The sequence below is a fragment of the Gallus gallus genome, chromosome 4, assembly GCF_016699485.2.
Source record: "Gallus gallus isolate bGalGal1 chromosome 4, bGalGal1.mat.broiler.GRCg7b, whole genome shotgun sequence".
NCBI classification, from domain to species: Eukaryota; Metazoa; Chordata; class Aves; order Galliformes; family Phasianidae; genus Gallus; species Gallus gallus.
The window spans coordinates 24,162,923-24,186,472 of NC_052535.1; the positions used below are offsets into that span (position 1 = coordinate 24,162,923).

General features: G+C 40.0%; 1 protein-coding gene across 6 annotated transcripts in view; it reads right to left on the reverse strand.

Moving 5' to 3' along the window:
• SPOCK3 (SPARC/osteonectin, cwcv and kazal like domains proteoglycan 3) overlaps window positions 1-23,550 on the reverse strand; it is a 585,918-nt gene that overhangs the window by 204,086 nt on the left and 358,282 nt on the right. The gene's annotated exons all lie outside the window — the stretch shown is intronic.

Consider the following 23,550-nt stretch of genomic DNA (forward strand, 5'->3'; position numbering starts at 1 on the left):
AGGGATAGCAACTCCACCACCTCCCTGGGCAGGCCATTCCAGTGCCTGACCACTCTCTGAGAGAAAAAGTTTTTCCTCGTGTCTAATCAAAACCTCCTCTGGTACAACTTGCAGCCATTTCCTTAGTTCCTGTTTCTTGCCTGGGAGAAGAGGCCAAACCCCTCCTCATCACAGCCTCCCTTCAGAAAGTTGTAAAGTGCAATGAGGTCTCCCCTGAGCCTCCTCTTCTCCAGATTAGACAATCCCAGCTCCCTCAGCCACTCCTCATAAGACTTGTGCTCCAGACCCCTCACCGGTTTTGTTGCCCTTCTCTGGACATGTTCCAGGGCCTCAATGGCTTTCTTGTAGTGAGGGGCCCAAAACTGAACACAGTGCTTGAGGTGCGGCCTCACCAGTGCTGAGTACAGGGGCATGACTACCTCTCTGCTCCAGCTGGCCACACTGTTTCTAATGCAGGCCAGGATGACATTGGCCCACTTGGCCACCTGGGCACACTGTCGGCTCATGTTCACCTGAGCATCAACCAATACCCCCAGATTCCTTTCCTCTTCACAGTCATCCAGCCACTCAGTCCAGAGCCTGTAGTGCTGCATGGGGTTATTGTGGCCAAAGTGCAGGACCCGGCACTTGGCCTTGTTGAACCTCATCCCATTCACCTCAGCCCAGTGATCCAGCTTATCTAGATCCCTCTGCAGGACCCTCGTACCCTCAGGCAGGTCAACACCACCTCCCAACCTGGTGTCACCTGAAAACTTACTGAGGGTACCCTCAATCCCCTCATCTAGGTCATCAATAAGGACATTAAACAGGATGAGCCCCAGCACCGACGCCTGGGGGACACCACTTGTAACGGGTTGCCAGCTGGGCTTAACTCCATTAAATACTACCCGCTGGGTCCTTAGGGCTATCCTGTTTATCATTATTTCTTTTTGTTCTGTATCACCCAGATTTAGGCTTTTGTTTTATTTATTCTATTGAATGAACTTTGTTTGCATCTAGTTCTGAAATTTTGCCACGATTGTCCTTGTTACAGAATCTATACTATTCCGTAACATAAAATGTCTGAAACAAAAAAACAAAGCATTCTGAAACAGAGCAGGTTACCTATCCACACTGTGTATTGCATGCACATTCTCATTCAAGGACTATCATGCCCAGTTAAGCATCTAATTATGTTGATCAATGCCCTTGTGCCTTTAAATACATGTGTCTGGAGTGAGGTCAGCTCTGCCTTTTATTTAGGTATACAATTATTGATTTCTTAAAAAGATTTCATGAACTGTATGTGATCTTTCTTTCCACTTTCCTATTTTCATGAGTACCTCTACTAATATATCTATTTTCCTACATATTGAATATTGAGATTGTTTACATGCAGAGAATAATTGAATGCTCAGCTGAGTGCACAGTAACGGGGGCAAATGCACAGTTCTGGATATCTTTGAAAAAAAACTCTATTGCTAAGTAACATGCTTTATGTTTATAAATTATTGATCTGATAAAATTATTGTGCCAGTATACATTTCTCTGTTTTCAGTCATTTCTAGTAGTCTCCTAGGAAGAAACGAATGACTAAGGTATGACATATTCCATAATACATAGATGTATATTGTCAAGAAAGAGTAACTTTCATGGTAGCAACTTCATTTTATCGTAGGAGAGCAAATTATGGCAAATACTTCTATTTCTGATGAGATCTTGTCATGGTTTTATGTCATGGCTGAACTGTGGCATTTTTCTATATTGTATATTTAATGTCTAGTGAACTTTAAAAGTACTTTCTACTCTAAATCTCTTATTTTGAGAAGTGATTGTTTCTTTGGACTTGAGCTTCAAAGCAGAGCTCTATTTCATTCATTTTGAAAGTAGATAAATCTGCTAAACAATGTTGCTTCTAAGCACTTAGACATCCTGAAGTGAGCTATCTTGCATATAGGAGTTTACACTTGGTTATGTTGATCTGAATACATGACAAGTAGTACCTTTATCACAGCTTGACAGTTTCACAAGGCATCCATTTTATGTTTTACTTATGCTAAGTTTAAATGCTATACCACTCAAGCCAAACAATATGCATAGTGCACACAGTGGCTAATCTCTACTAAATTCATTAGGAATTTTATGAATCCATAATAATTTAAATTAAAGAAAACCATTTATGCTGATAATCTGAAACAAATATTGTGCTAACAATATTAAATTGCATTGTAAGCCAATTGTTTAGAAATACTTCCTACTACAAACATGATGTGAAAAGTCACACGACAGAATCAAGGAATCTTTTTTAACATGATAAAACTGTATTTCATGGAGAATGTGTTTTACTATGATCAACAGATACTGCTGGTGAGTTAATATATATATATATACATACAATATCAAAAAATAAACATAATAATATATATATATATGATAAATAGGTAGACAGATAGGTAGATAGATATGAGTTCAAACTTGCTCACTGTAGCAATCCTCAGAGGAAAAATCGACACTATAAAATTCCTACAAGAAACATATACCCTATGGAATACCATCTAGATCTACTAGATGGTAACATGCAACATGGCTACAGATGCAAAACAAAGCTAGTCACTCATTTAAAAAAATAGTTCAACACAGCCTTCTCTCATGACACATTAAATATGATGGGCAGAAGTGGCAGGGTGCTAATTACTCTAGTGATGTGATCCATTTTCTAAATAGTGAAAGCATCAATAATTCATCTGGAGTGGCTGCTAAAAAATTTAATGTCTGACAATCCATGCTCAGAAAATACGAAGATAATCTTTGGTGTCTACTAGTTGGCATTCAGAGACTTCCTTTTCATTATAAAATATAAATGCATTGTTCCTACTTGAGGCAGTTTAGTTTATGAAAGATGGCAGATGTATAATGTGTCTAGCTTTGATTGTTTGAGGTAGGAAGGCAGAGCCCAGCAGACAGAAATGCAGATGTCAAATACTTAATGAAAATGAGTTTTACAAATACATTTAATAAAGTCTGAATGGTTTCTGCTAATAGTAGCAGCCCAATTACATGGAAGTGAGCACAGCTATCTAAATACAAAAATACAGAATAATCAGGTGGTTCTGCTGACTGGATATTATACTTCCAGTTAAGAAAAATACCTTGTTTATTCAAAAGAGCTTAATTTGGCTGCATCAGCACCTCATGAAGAGAACAATAATGACTACAAATTCAAAGTATATTGCAGAAATGGAAAGGTAATGTGTTATCTTTGCTTACATGAATTTCTAATTTTTTTTTGTCCATTGCTGCAGAAAAACAAATAAATGATAAAAGCCTGTCTATTTAGCATTGGCAGAAAATAATAAGCAGATATATACTGTTTGAATGGGGAAAGTTAGGAGGGCGTTACTGCATCTCTCAAAAAATAGTAAAAAATAGAACATAAGGATCTGTGTGAACACCAGCTGCAAAGAAAAGCTCTGTGGTTCAGCTATTCACAGGTATTTAGGCACTCAACTCCAGTTCTAATAAGTACGTTCTCTTAGATCAGTGACAATTAGATGGTCAAATAGGAATTAGATTCTTAAATGGCTTTATGGATATGGGCCCATGTCCTAGACTGAAACAGGTTAAAAGCTTCAATTAGAATGTAAGTGGGTCGTAATCTAACAGTCCAACTACAAGAAAATGGGTTTAGCAATGCTATTTCTCTCCTTAACTGCTCAAACAAAATTTTAATGAAGATCTTATGAAACAATCTCACCATACACAAACTGCTTAAGCCCTCAAATCCTTGAATCATCAATATTTCAGTCCTCAGGATTTTTCTCACCAGAAGCCAACAGAGAGAGCTCTATGTTGTTTTCTAAGTCCCTGATGTAATCCGTTATTAAAAATTTAGATTGATCCCTAAAGAGATGGTTCACACTTTTGAACATTCTTGCCTCTGAGAACCAATAATTGAATTTGAACAGTTAATATTTGTGAGTCAGTTGCTGAGACTATGCTCGAACTACTTGCCACATTATATTCATGTGGTATTTTTGCCTTGTTTCTAAAGTTTCTGAGACATTATCAGAAGCAGCGCATTTCTCATGAGAGTTACTGTAGTACATTTAATCTTAGATAGCACTAGATTAATTTCTCTCCCAAACATGAACTTATATGCAATGAGTAACCATCAGTCCAAGGCTTAACATTTTATAGGACTACTAGTGATCTGAAATGATTCAATTTTAGGCTTGGAAGAGAACTTATGTTCTCTTACTTAACCATACATATTCTTAGGACAGCTCAAACTAAAATTCAACACATTATGCAGTTATTCATTTCTCAAAACTTTGAGAAAAAAAGAACAAATATTTGATTTTCTGCGAGTGTGCCAGGAATATCCAGAAACATTTTCTCAACTGAGAACTTTACTCAGAATAGCTTATATGAGAAGATGTTGATCTTGTAACATTCATCTGCCACGCAGCCAAAATCTAAATGGGCTCTGTGCATATCAAAAATTGTATCTGGGAACTCTACCAGAAGAACAGTTCTCAAGGAACTGTCAGTCATGCCAGAAAAGCCATAGGAAATATCATTCCAAAAAATATCATTGTAAAATGAGATAAAAGATGTTCACAGAAGGATATGTAACTTCTCAACTAAAATTAATGTACCTAATTTTATTCCAAGTAAACCATTCTCAAAATTTTTCAGCATATTTGAAATATTTAAAGAAATTAATCCATATGTTTTGTATAGAAAAGATATTTTAGCATGAACTCTCACCAGAAATGCCCAGCCTCTACAATTAAAGGCTGATTTCAATCATTTACCTTCTGTCTGAATCATCTAAGGTTTATTAAATACTGTGGTCAACAGTCAGCCAGCTTTTATAATTGCTTTTCACTGAAAAATCCATTTTTTTTTTTCACTGAATCCGTGTCTGGGAAAAATAGATACCTTTTCATGCTTTCAGATTTTTTTAAAATTTAATCTTGAGAACTGTACGTTATCTTTCCCATATTCAGTTTTGCTGGCAGTCTACTCTTTAAATATTAGATATTATGTTGGGAAGGCTAAATATCTATGCCAATAGGAAAAAAAAAAAAAAAAAGAAAAAGAAAAAAGGACATTCATCTGAACAGAAAATGCAGAGATGAAAAATAACAAGAGGTACCCACTGAACCACTTGCTGTGATCCTGTTACCTCTGACAAGGTAAGCAAGGTCAGGAAAGCATAGGTCATCCAACAATGCTAGTAGATAAAAGCATGTGGTAGCTTTTGAGACTACTTATTGTTTGCATGGCAAGACTAATCCATGTCCCCAGCTAGTGCTGGGAGAAACACACTTTTGGAGGTACCAACATTTACACAGAAAAGTAAACATGAATTCTCACTGTAGTTGATTCAAGAACTCCAAGATTTTCTATGGAGAAGTCTAGTATTTCCAAAGTCAGACAAAAATGATCAAGAGTAGAACCAGTGGAAATCAATAACAAGATACAATAATGTCATATTAAATGAACTGTTTCATTATGACAGAACTACACTGTATTTATGTGGATATGTATACTATATGGAATTACGTTGATATGTCTGCATATTGTCTATGCCTAAAGGTATCTGGATTTTAAGTGAAAATATCGTAACATTCAAAAAATAATGCATTCAATTTTTTTCCCCTTGAAAAAAAGTCCATGTAGACTCAAAGATTAGTAATCCAAAAGTTAGGAATGCCAGGCTCTGTCTGCACTCATTTTAATGTAAGGCTTCTGTAAGTGCAGCTTGCAATTCAGACTTAACTCACAATAATTTTCAGAAGGCATTTTCTAGTTTGCATCAGCCCAAATCCACCACCACCTAGTATACTACCCGCTGCTGCCTCAAGCTCTTCTAGCACAGGTTTCTTAGTCTGTACTGGTTATTACTTTGCACTGTTACTAAAGTCTTAATAACTTTTAAATTACCTTTAATGTTGTTCTTTTCTCTATTTGCAGATTAAACCCACTGTTTCTGTTCAAAGTCCTGTTTACTTGGCTATTTTTAAGATATTTCTTTATTTTGTTATTACCTACTGAACATGAATCTAATATGCAACAAGTTAACTGAAAAGTTCCTAGTGTCTAATTACCAGCTATCATACAGTTTGAAGACTTATCTATTTTTTTTTAATTATTTCCCCCCCTGCAGTAGTTAAAACATTTACTGTGTAAATATCTGCCTTTTATTCCTCAGCAGGTGGTTAAATCTTCGCTTTTGTGATAACTCTAAAGGTCATCTTCATCAGGCAGCATTAAAGGAAATCATCTTTCACAGATGTTTGTTTCCATAGCAGACTAGAGAGGAGCCATCAGAATGTTACTGTGATTTTGTTACCTTTGGGGAGCTTTTATTATTTAGCTGTCATCATTAAAAATTGAAAGCTGTGGATTGGCAAGGCAAGATTAAACAGAGTTTCTACCCCTACTTTTATGATAAAACAATTTTGAAAAGGAGGGAAGGGGGGTGGAGGGAGGGGGAGAGAAGAATAGGTTTTAAAAAAAAGTGAAAAGATAAAAGCCATGTGTGAAGCCTTTTTAAGATCTTCCATTTTTATTCAAAACAGGGTTTCTTATTCATTCCAAACTCTATACCTGCAAACAATTGGTAGGAGGTAGTCTATGCTGGCCAATGAAAGATAGTATTAAGAAGAGTATACCCAAAACCTTAACCTTTCCCAAGTTTAGACACTAATTTATAGGATCTAGAAAGGGCCCCTCTAAGAGATTAGGTTTCTCAGTCTACACCTTTTTGTGTAAGATATCTAACAGTATTCTCCATTAAAATAACGCAAACAAAACAGAACATAAAACAAACAGCTCTATTCACCTATCTCACCTTTGTGTGTTCTGCAGTTAAGTAGGTAAAAAATTTACAGTGAAAGTGAGAAATGTGAGTTCAGCCAGAAGAACTGGGAAGGAGCAGAACCTGCTGCTGAGGTCCTCAACGGTGTTCTAAGTCTTAACTTCTTTCTAGGCAGGCATGGACTACTATCAAAACCATTGGATGGCACAGGAAAGAATACAAGACCTGTAAATTCAAATTTATCATTCATATTAACGTGTTAGCTAAACTAATTCCTCCTAGCCCATATTTAATTTAGTCTCTGAAGCCGACTGTAGCTACCTAGAACTGTTCTGTAGTTGAAGGAGAGCAAGCAGCACCTGCTTCTGCGGCAGCCAGTGCCCAAGGGGCTCTGAAACACCAGTGCCTACATATGGACCAGAGGACAATTTTTCCCACAAATTAAGCTCCTGCACTACATAATTGAAGTTTGTAGGAATAAAACTGAGCTAAAGGATCACTTCTCTCATATTATCCAGGAACATTCACACATAGCGATCTAAGGTCCGTTCCTTCCTGAAGAATGGTGTCAGTGTTCAGAAAATGTATTTATTTAGCCATCTAGTGAATACTAGTGAATGACTTAATACATATGTGTATGACTTTTTTTTTATAATGCACCTGGCAATCATGTGTAGTGCAAATAATAAAATAAAATTCAGCCACCTCAAAAACAAATATCCATTCCCCATGCTAGCAGGAAAGGACACCACCACAATCTGTATCTGCCTCAAGGTTTATCAAGAAACATAACAACTACAAAACTTACTTGCCTGTATTTGAGGACAAAATCAGTTTGTAAGTCACTGACAAGAAAATCAATGTATTCCATTGATTGATATTCCATTGATATGAAAAAGTATGACGTTTGAAGGCTTAAGGTTTTTTTTGGTTTCTCCTGCTATACAATGTTAAAATCTTGGAGCTGCTAATTAACTAACTCTATTGCTGAAATAGTAAATGGTCTGTCACAGAAAAGAAAAAAATGGAAGAGACTGAACCTTAATTTCTCCATTTCACATGGACACCCAATGGTCAGCTTGAAGGTAAAATGCCAGCCTTCATTTAAGACCTGTATTCTGTGCGCACACACACACACACACACACACACAAAAAAAAAAGAGTAAGAATTCATTCATGTTTAAAATCCTATTTATAAAAAGCTGTGAGTGTTATTTCAGACCATGGCTAACAACTGCTGTTAACTATTATTGGTTTATGATTACAGCTTCAACCAGAAAGTCTTGAGGTTTGACAGTGACCACCTGTTACACATTTATCCAAAAGCTTTTGAAGCAGCCTGTTTCCAGGCATTCAGCAATAGGAAATCTTGAAAATTAAAATACATCATGTATTGTTTTGAAGCAGATGTTACCTTTGTTTTCAGCTCCTGTTTTTGTGATCAAAACACTGTGCTCCATTTTTAATGTCATTTCATTTTTCACACGATTATTGAATGCCCAGATATAATGCACTCTCTTTCTCAACTCAACATGAAGAATAAGCACTGAATTATTCTGAAATAATAATGCTAAATAATGCTGCCTTTCACCTCTATGGTTTGAGTCTTCTTCCCATTTCAGTCTGTACTCAGCTCTGCCACAAGCTCAGATGGAGATGCCCTGAAGTCAGTCAGGCTTCATGCAATTCATCCATTAGGCTGCACTAACAGATGACAAGTGAGGTGAGTGGTGATCTTGTGGCTGAAGGCTTACATGGGTTTAGGGTTAATGCCTCTTGTTATCATAGAGATTTTAATTCCTCCATCCCACTTCTAAGCTTTTGACTACTTCGCCCCACAAAAGAGTATTCATGGCACCTACAAAGAGAAGGGCAGTGAAGAAAATGGTTTAGTTTGGCCAGGGTCAGAAATACCCTCTGAAGATGCTTATTTCTCTGTAGACAGAGAAGCTAGAGGAACTCCTAATTTTAGGTATCCCAGACAGGAGCTAAACGTCAGCTTGGTGTGTGTGACAATAAAACACAAGCATTCTCTTTGCTTTTCAGATTGTTACAAAATATAACCATATGCATTTTGCTGAAGGACTAGTGGTCATATCTGATAGGTTCACCCAAAATTAAAACATATCCAGACTAATGAATCTACAGAGCAGAACTATTTGAGATAACTGTATTATTTAATTTCAGCAATGGAGTTTTTGAAGGAATACTAAAAAAATTTGAAACTTATTTGTATATTTTCCCTTCTTCTGGCTGCCTATGTTGTTTCTGTCACTGATAATATCTTCAAAAAGATACAGAGCATTGGAGAAGTTAACTATTGTTGTTTGACATGATTTGGTAAGGAAAATCTCACCTTTACACTCCTTTGTTGCTAAAAACCAAGTATTCCCAAACACGTGAAGGACAAGAAGGTGATTGGGAATAGGCAGCATGGATATAGGAATGAGAATCATGCTTAACCAACCTGATAGCCTTCTTAAGTGAGGTGACTACCTTGATGGAAGAGGGGAGGGGAGTAGATATGGTTTACCTCTACCTTACATCTTTTACAGTGTGACCTGTAAGATTCTAGATAAGTGGACAGTAAAGCTGAACAACCAGGCCCAGAGAACTGTGATCAGTAGCACAAGGTCCAGATAGAAGCGACTCATGCATGCTATATTTCAGAGCTCCCTGCTGGGCCCTGTTCTGTCAAATGGCTTCATTAATGACTTGGACAATGATAGAGTGTACCTTCAGTAACTTCATAGACAATACAAAACAGGAGGTAAGGCTGATACACCAAAATGTTATGCCTCTCATGGGAGCTGGGACAGGAAAGTGAAATAGGCTGACAGAATCCTCTTGAAGCTCAAAAAGGGAAATAGTTTGGGACAGTCCCAAAAACAAATATAGGCTGGGCAAAGAATGGATCAAGAATAGCCCTGAGGAAAAGGACTCTGAGGCATTGGTTGGTAAGAAGTTTAACATGAACTGGTAGTGTGTGCTTGCAGCTCAGAAAGCCAGCTGTGCCCTGAACTGCATCAAAAGCAGCGTGACCAAAAGGGTGGAGAAGATGACTGTCCCAATCTACTTTGTTCTTATAGGGCCCCACCTGCAGCACTTCACTCAGGAGTTCAGTGTTGCACACATAGTTTCACAAAATTTTTGTCCTTCTGTAAGGCTGCCTCTATTTTGGCCTCAATTTCCTATTTGTAATATGGGCAAAGTCATATTTTCATGCTCTTTATGAATGCTGCAACTTCAATACATTAAAGGTTGAAGCTTTCAGATATTATATTGATACAGACCTGTAAATAAAAATATAACCTACATTTATAAATATAGTTAGGCAAATAATCATACAATTATCTTTGAAGTCCACTTTCAAAAAATATGGTATTTCATAGAATCATAGAATCATTGAATAGCCTGGGTTGGAAAGGACCACAGTGATCATCTAATTTCAACCCCCCCGCTATGTTCAGGGTCACCAACCACTAGACCAGGCTGCCCAGAGCCACCTGCAGCCTGGCTTTGGATGCCTCCAGGGATGGGGCGTCCACAACCTCTCTGGGCAACCTGTTCCAGTGCTTCACCACCCTCTGTATGAAAAACTTCCTCCTAATATCTAACCTAAATCTCCCCTGTCTCAGTTTAAAAGTGTCATTCTCCCTTGTCCTATCACTATCCACCCCTGTAAACCATCTTCCCTCTCTCTTTTTCGCCACTCCTGTTTGTAGGCTCCCTTCAAGTACTGGAAGTCCACAAAGAAGTCTTCCCGGAGCCTTCTCTTCTCCAAGCTAAACAAGCCGAGTTCCCTCAACCTTTCTTCCTAGGAGACGTGCTCCAGCCCTCTGATCATCTTAGTGATCAGACACATCTGAATGGTACTCCTCTGGACCCATTCCAAGAGCTCTGCAGCTTTTTTGTGCTGGAGGCCCCAGGCCTGGATGCAGTACTCCAGATGAGGCCTCACAAGAGCAGAGTAGAAGGGGGCAGTCACCTCCTTCTCCCTGCTGGCCACCCCTTTTTTAAAGCAGCCCAGAACACAGTTGGCCTTCCAGACTGCAAACGTACACTGCTGGCTCACGTCCAGCTTCTCGTCTACCAGGACCCCCAAGTCCTTCTCCACAGGGCTGCTTTCAAGGGGTTCTTCCCCCAGTCTGAATTAACACCTGGGATTGTCCTGGCCCAAGTGCAACATCTTGCGCTTGGCTATGCTGAACCTCATTAGGTCCACATGGGCCCACTTCTCCATCCTATCCACATTCCTCTGGATGACTTCCTTCCAATGTATTGACTGCACCGCTCAGCTTGGTGTTGTCTGCAAACTTGCTGAGGGTGCACTTGATGCCATTGTCTATGTCATTGATGTAGATGTTGAAGAGCACCAGTCCCAGGACTGACCCCTGAGGGACACCAATTGTGACCGACCTCCACTCAGACACAGAACTGTTGATCACAACCCTCTGGCTGCAGCCAGCCAACCAGTTCTTAATCCACTGAACTGTCCATCTTTCAAATCCATACCTCTCCAATTCAGAGAGAAGGATGTGGTGAGGGACCATGCCAAAGGCCGTGCATAAGTACAGGTAGATGATATCCGTTGCCCTTCCCCCCGTCTACCGATGATATCACTAATTTCTAATTTGTTTGTATTATTCGCAATGAAAAAATAAACAAAAAAAAACCAACAACAAACAAATGAACAAACAACAACAATAATAATTTTAAAAAAATCAAAGCAATGATATCTGTAGATATCTGTTCTTGCAAGCTGCAGGAAAGTAAGTTAAAATGTTAACCTCTTGGAATGTTGTCTCCGATTTATCTCCTGCCTGCTCATATGCTCAACTTTCGAGAATGCAAATCAGGATGAACAGATCTCTCCTGTTTATTTTCATCCTTCCAGGTTTGCCAGTTCTGTTTTTTCATTTTTAAATAAATCACAGAAAATGAGACGTTGTGGAGCTGAGAGGTCAGTGGCCAATATCATTGCTCCTTATTACCATGTGTTCCCAAAATGTGGAAGCATGACTGAGAAACTTTAAAAAGCACTCCTAAAAAAATACACTACAAATCTCTAGCTGCAGCCATCTGGATCAAGAGCAGTGCCTGTCATGAACTTATGTATCTCAGACTCTGAAAGCTTTTCAAGCTGAATAAATTCACATCTGTCAGTGGAACAGGCAGACTTTTCTGCAGCGGAATGCAACATGGCAATTATATGCAATTGAATTATGATTAGAGAGCCGTATCTAGTGTGCTTATAGTTATGTGGGACAACTTTTTTCTGGAACAGACATAAATGAAAGGCACAGTCTAGAATGGAGATTTACCTAATGTCTGCTGGTAGCTCCTCCTTGGGAGACTGTCCCTTCCCCAGGAATGGCTTCTGCCTGGCATGAACCAGACACAGCTTTCTGCTGCTGCTCCCAGGAAGTTGTTTGTGTTTCTGAAGCCCAAGAGCAATCATTTGGGGTTCTTGGCTACATCTTCACTGAATAAGATTATCTGCTTTCCTGCCTGCATTCCTTCATAATATACAGATTATATTAAAAGCAAGATACATGCTGTTTCTGAATGCTGATACCCAATGGAAATCTGAGTCAGCAACATGCTCCATGCCTGCTGAGCTTATTTCAGAGTACAGGCAGATACTGCATTCTGGGAGTCTGACCTGAATTCTCACATGAGTGGGGCAAACCTTATTAGTGCAGTCAGCATCAGGAAGAAATTTTTGACAGTGAGGGTGGTTAGGCCCTGGAACAGGCTGCCCAGAGAAGCTGTGGATGCCCCATCCCTGGAGGCATACAAAGCCAAGTTGGATGGAATCCTGGAAAACCTGACGGCAGGGGGTTGGACTAGAAGACTTTTAATGGCCCCTTCCAGCCCAAACCATGCTCTGGTTTTATGCAGATTCAGTGTGTGAACAGATTTGCCATGGGAAAAGGAGCAGGGTGGAAGGGAATGCAAATCCCTGAAGAAGCAGCAGCTGGCTTGCTGATCGCTCAATAATGAGATGGGTCTGAGTTGTCAGCACTGTGAAGGCAGCACACACACTACATGCTACCTCCATACCCAAGCATCCTCAATAAAAAATCACCTTTTAGATTATCTTATCTTCTATGGCACCGTCTCTTCTTTTCCTTCCTCAGAATTGTGATTCACTGTGTTAATTCTTTACGTTAATGTATATATGAAAATGAATATGGTATGAAGCTCTAAGACAAAGAGGCAGATAAAAAAGTATATTTTACTTATTCTCTTTTCACGGTAGGGAAAATTGATATTTATTTTTGCAAATCCAAAGGAAAGTAAAAGATGAAGTATTCAATTTTTTTTTTTTTCCCTTTAGGAGCTTTTAGAAATTACAACAATTGCGTTTCTAAAGTTTGGACATTTAACAAAGAAGTGCTTTTAACTTAAAGAAGCTGATCAAATTTATCTACCTCCAAAACACCTAACATCTTTATGAAAGCCTCGGTTTTTAAGATATGAATGCCATTATAAATGAGTATGGTACAGACTTACTCATCTTGACAAGTTCAAGGCAATGATGGATGATTTCTGAGAGAAAATCTGTCACTACAGTTTGTACAGTATTGAAGAGAAGTGCCAGTAAATAAGCCATTGAAAAAGTATGCAGAAACATTGCAATACTGTTTGTATGTGTTATTTATAATCATTTTTGATAACTGTCATCAAAGAATGCTAAGCTCATCAGCTGTCATAATAGAATGACAACATATTATGCACAAAGGTGTAGTCTTATAATTTTTAAAATGAGCCTTGCAAAAAAAAAGCAAGAAATTAAAAGTAAGTGTCTCTTCTAAATTCCCTTTTGTTCCCAGGTAGACCTGCGTGAACCGAGCTGGAATGCTCTCAATGGAATGCTCTCAATACTGTATTTTTCAATAATTGATGTTAACAGCAGATGTTCCCCAGGCACAAGGAATGCTGCGTGCACCCATGCTGAATGGGGATATTGGTTGGTGTGCTCTGAGCTGCCCTAAACTCCAGACAGGCAAGTAAAGTAGCTGAAACAGCCTTAATCTAAATTTCAGAGAGCTTGTTTCATTCTGCAGCTGAGACAGGCTGAGGAATCATAGAATCATAGAATTGCTAAGGTTGGAAAAGACCCACAGGATCATCCAGTCCAACCATTCGCTCATCACCAACGGTTCTCACTAAACCATGTCCCTCAACACAACATCCAAACGCTCTTTGAACACCAACAGGCTCGGTGACTCCACCACCTCCCTGGGCAGCCCATTCCAGTGCCCGACCACCCTTTCAGAGAAGTAGTACTTCCTAACGCCCAGTCTGAACCTTCCCTGGTGCAGCTTGAAGCCATTCCCTCTAGTCCTATCACTAGTCACATGAGAGAAGAGGCTGACCCCCAGCTCACTACAACCTCCCTTCAGGTAGTTATAGAGGGCAATAAGGTCTCCCCTGAGCCTCCTCTTCTCTAGACTGAACTATCCCAGTTCCTACAGCCGCTCTTCATAAGGCCTGTGCTCCAGACCCCTCACCAGCTTTGTTGCCCTCCTCTAGACACGCTCCAGGGCCTCGATGTCTTTCTTACAGTGAGGGGCCCAAAACTGGACACAGTACTCGAGGTGCAGCCTCACCAGTGCTGAGTACGGGGGGACAATTACTTCCCTGTTCCTGCTGGCCACACTGTTTCTGATACAAGCCAGGATGCCATTGGCCTTCTTGGCCACCTGGGCACACTGCTGGCTCATGTTCAGTCTAGCATCAATCAACACCCTCAGGTCCATTTCCTCTACACAGTCTTCCAGCCACTCTGCCCCAAGCCCGTAGCGTTGCCTGGGGTTATTGTGGCCAAAGTGCAGGACCCAGCATTTGGTCTTGTTGAATCCCATCCCATTGGCTTCAGCCCAGCTATCCAGCCTATCCAGATCCCTCTGCAAGGCCTCGCTACCCTCAGGCAGATCAACACTTCCAGCCAGCTTGGTGTCATCTGCAAACTTACTGAGGGTGCACTCAATGCCCTCATCCAGGTCATCAATAAAGATATTGAACAGGACAGGCCCCAGCACCAATCCCCAGGGAACACCACTCCTGACCTGTTGCCAGCTGGATTTAACTCCATTTACCACCTATACATGATACATGAGATACATGCTGGCTCCTCCTGCAGCTCAGCTGATAGTCAGGACCTTGTCAGGCAGCAGAAACACATCCAGGACCTAACACAGGCTGGTACTATACCTCGTGCAAGGGTTTGCTCTGCTGCAGCTGGAGGGCCAGAACTGTGCCCATAACAAGTGTGAATGGTGATTTTGTGCTGTGACTGGGGTCGTAGACTGCTACATCCTACCTTGAAAACTGTTACTTTTTTCATTCAAGGGTGATCTTATACAACGCTATAAGTGGTTTGTTTTTTTTACTGAACACATGGTAAATTAATGAGTTCAGAATAGTTACCGTTCTAAGAAAAAATTGTTTATTCCATAGCTGTTAAGTAATTAGCATCATGAAGAAGACTGGAATCTTCAAAAGTAACTTTGGAAGTGATTCTATTAAAAAAAAATTATGACATTTTCATCCCTTAGCTCCTTACTTCTGATGGGAATATCTTACTTCTTGAAGCTGACTGCAGAAAACTCCAGCCACTTCAGAGAAGCCGCAGTTTCCTTTCTAGAATGAGTAAACTTTTCTAGGTCTAAAAAACAATATAAGCTTCTACTATTTTCACACCCTATTTTTTTGCATTTCTCCCCTGGTGTCATCACAAAGTATACAAGTTCAGAGTGATCTCACAGCCAGAAGATACTGAAACTGGCAATGATAAATATAAATCTCCATAAAATATGCTTTTCCAAAAGTCACCAAAAACTGATTTACAAGATGGGACTAGTTATGAGACTCTTCAAATCAAAGGAATTATCAGATAAAATTTAGAGTGACTGAAAAGCATATTTTACAGGGCAGTGTCCAACTCGCCATAACAAATCCTCAGCGTGGGTCTTTTCATTGACATGCAACTAAAATCAGGATGCAATTCTAATTCTGCATTGAGCAAACCTCCCAGGTGCATCAGGGAAATTGTGTGAAAGCTGCTAAGTTGTGTACTCTTACAGCCATGTTTGCGCACTGTTATTAAAAAAAGCCAAAATATGTGGTGGTCTTGAAAAATGGCTCAGTATCTGTTCAAGTTACATTAACTCCCTCCTTCAGTGTCCTTCTCAGGACAGTTTGCCCATCTCCCAAAGTTCTGGGCCCTGCTTCCACACAGTCACTGAGCTGTGCATTGGGAGCGGCTAGGGCATTGCCATCCCAGGACTCTGTGAGACAGGTTTAGAACTGAGTATCACTGTACACTCTTCTGGTCCATGCTAATGGTCACAATAACTCCCACAAACATGTCAGACAAGAAGTGAGCTATCCTCTACTACTAGGAAAAAAATCACCAATAGGCACACAAAGGCTTTCGTATCTAGTTCTTAAAGATTTAAAGACTAAAGTTTGTCTTCAGTGTAAGCAAGAGGAGAATTTGGCCAAAGGCTATAAAACTTGTGTACTAACAATAAAAATGTGAATATCAATATTAAGTCACTGCTATGTTTCTGGAATGTGGGGACTGTTATATCAGACGAACAGAAGACAATCATCAAAAAGAAATCTAAAACTGCATGGGAAGAAAACTTAATATTGAAAACAAAACAAAGCAAAAACTGTGTATAAAAAAGCTTTTGGAAAGTCCTATATAGATGTACTTTAGCTGTGCAAAAGGGATTATATATACTAAAATCAGGATCATAGAGTATTCACATGCAGTGGAATCTCAGCTAACCCTTACTCCTTCCTGCCAGCAATGAGTCCATCAGGTTTACAGCAGTCTCTAGGAGATCCTTGCCTTGTCAACTTCACAGCAAGTGGCCTGTGCAACATGGTGAGGGTTCAAGCTGAAAGTACTTTGGAGACGTGCAGTAGGATGCCAGGCACTTTTAAATTCTGTCAGAATCCTTGTTCTAAGGGTTGCCAAAGCAATATTTCACAGTTCTCATCAGTCAAGGGCAGCAAGGGTTCCAAAACAGAGTTTAAAGGGAGATTATCTTACTCTGCTAGCTTGAATCACTGTTGATCCATGAGTCTAAAGCAGAAGGAAAGTAAATTCGTATATTTGGAGTTGCATATATGGAAGCTCACAAAGATGACAGTCTGAGAAGAAAACGTAACAGATATAACCTACTAAATGCAACATAATCTCCTTTGTTCCTTCTGCCTCCAGCTGACAAACTACAGGCATTCTCATAGGAATTCTGGGGCAAAGATCTGGTCCCAAAGCATAGCAAGCTCTCTGAGGTTGCATTTTTTGGAGAATGAATGTCAAGACCATGAGCTTCAGCAGTCAACTCTTGTCATCATTGCTCTTTCTCACTCCAAATATCATCAGGAGGAAATTTGACCTTTGATTTCAGAAAAAGACTGTTCCAATGTCTGACTGAACCCTGCACAGGCAATAGTCCAGTCCTAAGAGCCTGAACTCTGAATTCCATTTAACCATGTAACATGATAATCGTAGTGTTATCTAGATGGTTTAAATCTACGCAACAAAATACTTGATTTTTACTATCTAAAGCATGATGGCAAACAGAATCTCAGGAGTGATTATAGAAATGGAGATAATAATCCAAGGCCTTTCCCTTGAGAGGTGGAATGACAGATATGTTTAAACATAACTTATTTTCAGTTGGTATGAAAACGATGCTTCCCTGAGGAAGTGCACTGATTGCAAAGTGAAAAATTTTAAGTTTTGTCTTATTTAACTAAAATATAAGAACATATTATTTGAAGTGGAAGTTATATTGTATTTATTTGGAAGATTTTAGTTTAAAAAAGTTTTCAGTTCTTGAATTCCTGTGCACTCAATGGAGATATCATATTAATCTACAGAACCTGTAAGCAACTTGTACATTTTAATAACCCAGAAGCAAGTTCCTGTAGAGTTTTGTGAAATGGTGTATCCCTATACTTGATTATTCCTGCATTTACTACAGGAATCAGTCTTCTAAAATTTTCCAGGCTAAAATGCCTTTCAGCGGAGTTTAAGGTCTAAAACAAGGGGACTCGGAGCAGACCCTTACTCTAAGGCACAAGAACAGGCTGTCCTTTGAATGCCGTAAGGTGAGCCGCAGAGGAATAAGACCGGTGTGGATGAACCGGGAACTACTGTTGATACCCTGGAAGAAAAAGAGAGCCTATGTTTTCTGGAAGAAGGGACAGGCTACTTGGGGAGATTACAAGGAAGTTGCTAAGGTATGCAGGGGGGAAGTTAGGAAGGCAGAAGCCCAACTTGAACTCAGATCGGCCACTGCAGTAAAAGAGAATAAGAAACCTTTTTACAAATCTATCAATGGTAAGAGAAGAACCAAGGAAAATTTCCATCCTTTTCTTGATGCAGTGGGGAATGTGACCACTGAGGATAAGGCGATGGCTGAGGTCCTCAACGCCTTCTTTACATCTGCCTTTAATAGGCAGATCAGTTATCCTCCGGGCACTTTACACCTTGATCAGGAAGTCTGGGATGCTATGCAGAATACACCCCCAGTGATTCAGGTGGAGACAGAGAGTTTCTCCTCTATCTGGACTGTCACAAGTCCATTGGACCAGACGGGCTTCATCCTAGGGTCCTGAGGGAATTGGCAAGGGTGACTCCTGAGCTGCTCTCCATCATCTATCAGCGTTCCTGATTATCTGGAGAAGTCCCAGAGGATTAGAGTCTTGTCGATGTGACTCCCATCGACAAGAAGGGCCGTAAGGAGGATCCAGGGAACTACAGGCCTGTCAGCCTGACCTTGGTACCAGGGAAAGTTATGGAGCAAATCATCTTGGGTGAGATCACATGGCATGTGTGTGGCATCCAGGGGGTCAGGCCCAGCCAGCAGGGGTTCATAAAAGGCAGGTCGTGCTTGACCAACCTCATCTCCTTCTACAACTGGGTGGCCAGACTGGTAGATGAGGGAAAGGCTGTTGATGTACTCTACCCAGACTTCAGAAAAGCCTTTGAGACTGTCTCTCACAGTATTCTCCTAGGGAAACTGGCTGCCTGTGGCCTGGACAGGTATACCCTTCTCTGGGTAAGGAACTGGCTAGAGGGCCATGCCCAACTAGTAGTATTTAATGGAGTTAAGTCCAGATGGCTACCTGTTATAAGTGGTGTCCCCCAGGCATCAGTGCTGGGGCCAATCCTGTTTAATATCTTTATTGATGACCTAGATGAGGGGATTGAGGGTACCCTCAGTAAGTTTGCAGATGACACCAGGTTGGGAGGTGGTGTCAATCTGCCTAAGGGTAGGGAGGCCCTGCAGAGGGATCTAGATAAGCTGGATCGCTGGGCTGAGGTGAATGGGATGAGGTTCAACAAGCCCAAGTGCCGGGTCCTGCACTTTGGCCACAATAACCCCGTGCAGCGCTACAGACTTGGGGCTGAGTGGCTGGATAACTGTGAAGGAACCTGGGGGTGTTGGTTGATGCTCGGCTGAACATGAGCCAACAGTGTGCCCAGGTGGCCAAGTGGGCCAATGCCATCCTGGCCTGCATTAGAAACAGTGTGGCCAGCTGGAGCAGAGAGGTAGTCATGCCCCTGTACTCAGTACTGGTGAGGCCGCACCTCAAGTACTGTGTTCAGTTTTGGGCCCCTCACTACAAGAAAGCCATTAAGGCCCTGGAACATGTCCAGAGAAGGGCAACAAAACTGGTGACGGTTCTGGAGCACAAGTCTTATGAGGAGTGGCTGAGGGAGCTGGGATTGTCTAATCTGGAGAAGAGGAGGCTCAGGGGAGACGTCATTGTACTTTACAACTTTCTGAAGGGAGGTTGTGATGAGGAGGGGTTTGGCCTCTTCTCCCAGGCAAGAAACAGGAACCAAGGAAATGGCTGCAAGTTGTACCAGAGGAGGTTTTGATTAGACATGAGGAAAAACTTTTTCTCTCAGAGAGTGGTCAGGCACTGGAATGGCCTGCCCAGGGAGGTGGTGGAGTTGCTATCCCTGGCAGTGTTCAAGAGGCATCTGGATGAGGAGCTACGAGATATGGTTTAGTGGCTTGTGGTAGCAATGGTAATGACAGGATTTTTGGACTAGATGATCTTGTAGGTCCTTTCCAACCTTGTGATTCTATGATTCTATGATTCTAATAAATACAAAAATTGAACCTGTGACTAATTAGGAAAGATCACCTTCTGCAGTAGTTTCTCAGTTACCCAGCTAAGCCAGTTTTCACGATTCTTCTCCCTATAGTTTAAGAGAATGGTGTTATTACCATTCCCTAGTGACTCCACTAAAATATACTGATTTGGTCTTTCAGACAAAAACAAAAAATATCACCTTGAGGAGTAGTTCTTGGAGGCCTGAGAAATTAAAAAAGCCCTTCAAAATTCTTCTCGGTTTTTTTTTTTTTTTTTTAACCAGCTAATTTTCACAATATTTTCAGTACTGCCCTTAATCTTTGCCATGTGATCATGAAAGACAGAAGTATTGACAAGTTCCACAAAGCCCTGCAGCTCAGCATGCTTTCAGGAACCCAGCTCAAAGTTATCCATATGTCCCCATGAGATGAGTCTGAACTGTAAGTAAAATTTAGATATTAAAATGCATGGTCTCTCCTACGGCTGTTTTTGCTCTGCCAGTGTTTCCATTTAATAGCTCCTGATAAAAAAAGCACCACTGGTAGCAATTACCTTTGCATCTATTTCAGCAGTCAGCGTAACAAACTCTGCTCTTCAGACACAAGATACCCTGTAACAGAGCTGCCCCACACGTGTCTGAAAGGTACTGGCCTTAAGGCTAACTGTTTGAATGCGAGGAACAGTGATTCCTACTGTTTGTGAGGTTTTTTTATGCCATTGAGTTGGTTTTTCAAGCAACTTCATGATAATGGATGGTGGCTAATAGATATTCTGCTACATATTTTGCTTTGCCTAATGCATTTCCTCAAACTAAAACACTACGAGCAAACTTTTAGTTATGTGTTACAACATGTGTCTAACTCAAGAGCAGGGCTATTTAGCTATTAAACAACATTATGAACAATATTTTTACATAAGATCCTCAATACAGCATCAAGAAAATTCAAGAGGATGATTTCTACTATTTAAAATATATATATATATTAAAATTCAAGTCCTTGGGGAAGGAGATAATGTTTTTTAAATTTATGCAATTTTTATATCTTTTTTAACAATAAAATGATTGTATGAGACCATTTCCATGTTTTCTCAGCAGCAATATAGATTATAAAATTGGTATTACCAAGAGTCATTTGAATAGCATCACTGTGGCCTCCTTCATTACAGAGAACTCATTAAGTCTCATGCTTGGAGGGACACAATAAGAGCTCCCGAAATAAGTAAGAAATAATGTTACCTCTTACTATTATTGGTAGATTGTTGCTGGGGATTCTCAGTGGTTAAATAGGTCTTACTATATGAACTGTTGAAGAAAAAAATGAGTAGGAAGCAGTTGCTGCAATGAAAAGTTTATCAAAACAAACAAAGATTTGGAAAAAAGAAAGCATCTTACGTATATAAAGTATATTGTTGGGCACCATCAAAATAAAACACAGCTGAAATGTGAGGAGCATATATAAAAAAAGGAACACATAATATCAGTATCAGTAGATAATACTACGTGCAATAAGCAAGCTGAAGGGTTGCCTCATAGTCTGTCAGCAACATGCTGCATTGCTGGACCAGCAGCTTTCTTTCTACAGATGTTTTCCTTTGACCTTTTTAGTTTAGCTCTTACAAAGAGGCAGCTGTCAAATTCACAACAAAGATGGAAAAATATGATCCTATCATATTATTCTCTAGTACACTGTCTTCCTTTCTTATTGTTCTCCATGTCAGCACTATTTTCTATCAGATTAGTCTTCTAATCTGATTTCTAGAATAATAAAAGAATTACTGCATGGAGTAAAATCAATATAGTAACATAACTTAGCATGCCTGCTTCTACTCGAAAAACTCACACTTTTAATTCAATCTTGAGCTACAGAGTACCGTTCTTCTAATTCCCAGATCTCTTGCATGATTTCCTACAAGATTAAATAATTATTTCAAGAGCATTTTTATTTAGTATTCAGTGCTATTATCATTAGCCACTACACAACCCCCAATACTCTGCCCTTAACTGAACTTATCAAAATGAGCTCTAACAATAGTCATTAATAGTAATTATGAAGTGAGTCATTCCACAGATAGGTAACAGAAATCTCTAAAATGTCTATCACGTTCCTGAAAGGAAACTCAAATTTGGCCTGTAGGTTTTCTTATGCTTGTGTTTGTGTAGCAGTCTTACATCTCTAATATACTCACAAACCCCCTCTTAGTTACCATCAGCTACTGCTCTAAATGACACTTTTGAGTCACAATCCTTTCCTCAGGACTCAATTTTAATGATGTTGTTTGACAATCTAAATTCAGTTTTCCATAAGTAGTGCAGAAATTTAGCCTATGATTAAGATGCCCAGTTTTTGATACATTCTCAGGGAACAATCATCCTCAAGGAGACGAGAATGGGGCAAAGGACACTCACATGGTTCTGCAGTGGTGGCTGGAGGCCAGGCAAGATATTTTAATATGTCTAAACTGTGACCAGATGCCAATGCTTAGGGCAAGCAAATTTCACCTTTTGTAACAAAAGCAAAGATGGAAGAATAAAGGAACTTGGCCTGCTCGTTCACCTTCAAAAAATTATCTTTTCCAGATGACGTTAAGGAATATGGAGCAATGAGTCCACATTAGAACAAATAGCAACCTTGGTTGTGCATACCTGGCAATAGCTGATGATAAGTAGGAAAGAGCCTGTGAGTTTCTAGAAGCAGATACACATCAAGAGCACATAGAACACAACGGAGAAAAATTAGCGTGGTGCAGGAACTGTAACTAAAGACTGTTAAGACATCAGAAATTTAGAATTATATTAGAAAAATCTTCCTGATCTGGACAAAAATCAAGTTGTCATATAGCCTTTCAAAAGCTGCCTTTTGATCCCTATTGTTTGAGACTCCTCAGTGGATAAAGCTGGGAAGGCTTTATGGAGAACAGCCTTGCACCAGAAAAAAAAGAGAGACCTCTTGACCCAACAGACTTTTTCCCAACATTTCTCACTATGTTCTATACAAGAACATCTGGAGGCAAATTTTCTCCAGCCATGTACTTCATTAAAAATGTGATTCACATTCTTCTGTTTCAATTGCTCCCTGAGCTTTGTTCACCAGTCTTAAGATCATTGTGGTTTATGTACAGAGATACAGTTTTCACAGGAACTGAGAATCAGGGGGTGAAAGCAACCAAAGTACATTTCATTTGGAGAGTATTTTGCACACTCCTCAGGATTCACATGATAAGTTGGTGGGTGGCATAGTAACTCACAGGTCCAAGCTTTTAGGTAGCCTATAGCTTCCTGATAGATAAACTGGTTCTCTTAACTTATTACAGAAATAACTCACACAGAGAGGCCAGAAAGTGAATTCTGCTTCCTATGTTCACCTCTGTTTCTCATATAGGAATTTCTCCTAGTGTGAAGACAAGATTTTCTAGCCTGTGAGGCACAACATTAAGCAAGCTAAGAAGCACACAGGTTGCAGGTAATGTGCTTCAGCTTCTCATGCAGAGGCAAGATGACTCTAAGAATTCACTAACTTTTCAAGATGCTCAGCTGCCCATGGGATCTTGATCAGTGCTTGTGTGCCAAAGCTGATGAACAGCTGGGCAGCCACTTGTCC